This window comes from Eucalyptus grandis, chromosome 1, assembly GCF_016545825.1.
Source record: "Eucalyptus grandis isolate ANBG69807.140 chromosome 1, ASM1654582v1, whole genome shotgun sequence".
Classification (NCBI taxonomy): Eukaryota; Viridiplantae; Streptophyta; class Magnoliopsida; order Myrtales; family Myrtaceae; genus Eucalyptus; species Eucalyptus grandis.
Genome location: NC_052612.1, coordinates 35,229,820 through 35,233,964, shown reverse-complemented (window position 1 = coordinate 35,233,964; position 4,145 = coordinate 35,229,820). Strand labels below are relative to the sequence as shown.

At 38.3% G+C, this 4,145-nt stretch overlaps 1 long non-coding RNA gene across 1 annotated transcript; it reads left to right on the top strand.

Annotated features, from left to right (window-relative positions):
• Positions 1-931, top strand: LOC120290432. The gene is made up of 3 exons (XR_005548426.1): positions 1-20; positions 683-760; positions 850-931. It is a non-coding gene; the product is annotated as an uncharacterized LOC120290432 (long non-coding RNA).
• Positions 932-4,145: the final 3,214 nt, after the last annotated feature.

Here is a 4,145-nt window from a genome sequence, read left to right as displayed (position 1 = left end):
TACTTGCAGAAAGAATCCAGGTGTTGTACTTCATTAAACTTAAGACTGCTCCTTCCTTTCATTTAGAATATTAATTCACTCCTTGTATCCCTGATATGACAAAATATGTGTCATGCTTTGGAAAATTTTATATGTTTTCTTGGCCTGCTCCTGTGGTTTAGACTTGCAGAATTAGTGCAGAAGTATTATTTACAGAAATAAAATTGGTGTTTATCTCGCATATTTAGTACTTCAGAGGAGGATTGACATAGAAGTTATTAATATGGTGAAGACTTTTGTATTGGTGAAAAACTTTTGCTGACTGATTGTGTCTTGACTGGGGATAATGGTGGTTCAATGAGGTGGATTAGAAAACTCAAACTACCAAAAAACTATTCTATTTTACTAGAATTGGAAGAAATCCTAACACAGAACCATCTAATGAGGGCACTGTTTCATTCTCTGTCATTGGGACCTATGTTCTTGATTAAATGAAAGAGAACATGAAGAATGCTAGTTGAGATTATCGTAGAACTGATGGCCACAGTAGGCTAGTAGCGGATGGATCCACAGCAATGTGTGGACATCACACCTGTTTCTGACTTAACTTCACCTGTTCACATGACTTCAACATGTTATTGCAAAATGAGTGTGCGATCACATTCTTCCGCATTCCACTACCTAACAATTATGCACCTTGCAGGGTGACTCTGATAATGTCACTCGCTTTCTTGTGCTAGCAAGAGATCCCATTATACCAAGGACTGACAAACCTTTTAAGGTGACATTTCACAGCAGTGGACATGTGCATTACCTGTTTTGATTTTTAGTGGACCCTTTTTAATTCTAGTATGGTCTCCTTCCTCCCAGACAAGTATTGTCTTCACCTTGGAAGAAGGCCCTGGTGTGTTATTTAAAGCCTTGGCTGTATTTTTCCTTGAGAGGCATAAATTTGACTAAGGTATATCTGCAAGGCTTTCTTTAGCTTATATTAGATTTGCATGACTTGGTAACAACTTTTACCTGAGTATCAAATGCATAATAAGTCAGATCAAAGTCAAGCACAGAGAAGCCACCGCTTAGAGTTGTTGATGACTCCAATACTAAAGTGCCATGAGTTCTTAAATTCCTTTTCATTAGATAATTTGATCAAACTCAAAAGACCTTCTTGCCTGCATCCCTTTGAATTATTTTATTAGGGAATTGGGAGTCTGGACTTGGAAGGGAGTAGTTAAATTGAATTGTGTTCTGATATTTGGGAGATATATGTCTGGAAATGTGTCATCCAGCCAATGTCCAAACGATTTTTTTTTTTTTTGATACGTCAAAAGGAAACAATCTTGTAGGAAGGAAACAGCTGCTAGTTGTCCACATTTATTTTGTTCTCAAGGGGAAGTAAAGTCTCCTCCACGTTAACCTGCAGATCATGGCTTCCACAATCATCTTGTCGTTCCAGGAAAAGGACACAATAGAACATGTTTGTTGATAGTTACATCCATAAAACAGAGCAAACGCACAATTTCTATGTAAATCCTCTTAAAATCTTTAGATTCCTTCGCCCTCTCCATGTTAACCTGTATATCATGGATTCCTGCCACAGAAAAGAAACAGTCATCTTGTTGTTCCAGAAAAGGACCCAACAGAACATGTTTATTGATAGTCACATCCATAAATAAAGGAAACGCCCAATTTCTATGTAAATCCTCTAAAACTTTTAGGATTACTTCTCGCCCTCCATGTTAATCAGTAGATCATGGCTTCCAGCCACAAAAAGAAAGAATCATCTTGTCGTTTCAGAAAAGGACCTGACGGAACATCTTCATTGACCATTACATCCATAAAATCATAGGAAACATCAATTTTCTATATAAATCCTCTAAAATTTTAGATCTCTGCATCATGTTAATATGTGCGTCTTTTTTCTGCATAGTTGCATTTTTTGGCATCCTGATTTCCTTTATACTGTTTGACTCCTTCATTGTCATATTCATATTTTTGTCATTGCACTCACCCTGTATAGTGCATGCTTCTTTGTAGTAAGTCAAACAATGTATGTGGTCTGATGGCTCTAATTTGGCAGATACTGACTACCTCTTTTACATTGACTTTGAGGCTTCTATGGCTGATAAATCGTGCTCAAAATGCTCTCGGACATCTGCAGGTACTGTCACCATCATTCTCAGCATGAGAGAATATGCTTTCTGCTTGATTGTTGGTCATATCTTAGTATTCATAAGTTCTTGTGCACAAAATAAATAAATAAATAAATAAACGAGAAGGAAATGAGAACACATATGGTCAATTAAGGTGGTGCACCTTTCAACAATAAATCGAAAAATGTCTAACTGCAGTTGGTTAATCAGCACTTCAATTGTTGAATATATGAGATCAGTGAATCAGAGTCCAGACTGAAATATTGGTCATCACAGCAACTGTTGCTCCATGTGCATTAATCTATTTTCTCTATGCTGACATTGATGAGTTCTATTGGAAAGCTGTATTCATCTTAGATTGAAAATTGGTCTGGTAACTGTTGTTTACCCATACGGTTTCTGCATTTATATGGTATAACTCTGCAAACCATGACGAAGCCCACTACCTCTATGCAGGAATTTGCGACCTTTCTGCAGTACTTGCTATCCCATGGACACAAGTGTTTAGTTGCTTGTCCATGCCTCTTATCATACTGTTATCCTCGTGAATCATGGATGAGAATGCAAACACATTTAGAAATCTGAGTCAGCTGAAGCTTGCATTATTCGTTTGTCATTTGCTAAGGGGATCAGTATTATATACCCAAGTGAGAGAATGGAATTCTGCATTGGTTAACAATGCCCATCTACAGGATAAAAGGAGGGCTGTGTGATATTGCCTGCTAGATAGTGGTATGTTGGGACCTTGTGCGGCACTTATGCATGCTTAAGCAATGGGGAAACGACATTGTGTTGAATGCATTGCTTGTGTTTTAGCAGGATGAGCTTTTGAGATATCTTTGAGGATCATGCAGGCATGATGTGGATCAGTTATTTGCGGGGCAACCAATTTTGTCAGATACAAGACAGGTTACAGGTTTTCTTTTAGTGAACCAATGAAGTTATAGCTTAGATGTTGGTTGGAGCTTCCTTGCCATCATTTGTCTGCATTGTTCATGTGCTCCCTTTTTTGTGCTTTGCTGAGAAGCTTTCTTTTAAATCTGTAAACTGTGCTTGTAAATACTAAAACTCATCCAGCTATTCTTTCCTCCTGTGGAAGATAATAGTGCATGGGTGGCTAGTTTCTTACTCGGACCATGACAAAAATTCAGTTCATACTAGTCATTTTGATATTAACTTATGTTAGGTGTGACAGAATGGAATTTCAATGGCAAATGGAATGAGTTCGTAGTGAAGTTGGGCAGGACATAGAACAGAATTGGCATGACCCCCTGCACTTGGTTGTATCTAAGGAATGACGTGAAATTAACATGCTGGGCCTTTTCCTGTGTTTGATGTGGGTTTGGCATCCAAATGAGTTCGTAGTCCTACAAGGTTTATAGATGTCGACTTCGAATGTTTGATGCCATTCTGGCTCTCATCTGTAAATTCCGATAGAAGGAGCAGAACTTTCCCAGAATTGAAGTCTTGCCAGACCGAACATATTCCGAAGTCTTGCTCCATCTTAAGTTTGAGGACTTGTTCTCATTCGAGTTATGAACAGAAACAGTAGGAAGAACTACCATTATTCTGACGCATCATCAACCGATGACCATTGAAAGATTAGACAGGAGAGAATTTTAAAAGAAAGAAGTCACTGGAAAAGGACGAAAGGTCGCAAAAATTAGAACCACCGAAAGTTGAATCCTATTGTCAGAAAAGAAAGGAAGCTGACAACATGATTTATTCCAGTTATGCTGTCAAACTTGGTGCCCTTTTCTTCCGTGGCCATGAGTAGATCCTCTCATTTTCTTTTCTTTCCCCTGCCCCTTTCTTTCTCTAAGTGTGCAATTTCTGTGGGATAAAATCAGTGGCCATGTTCACAGAATCAGGAGCTTTGAATTTAGTCCAAGTTGCCGTCTCGGTGCTCTCTTTTCCTTAGGAATACATGACAGCATCGTACAGTGTCCATATCGTAGAATATGCAAATAGATGTAAGATCGCTAACTACTCAAGTTTATGCTGTTTAGTTTA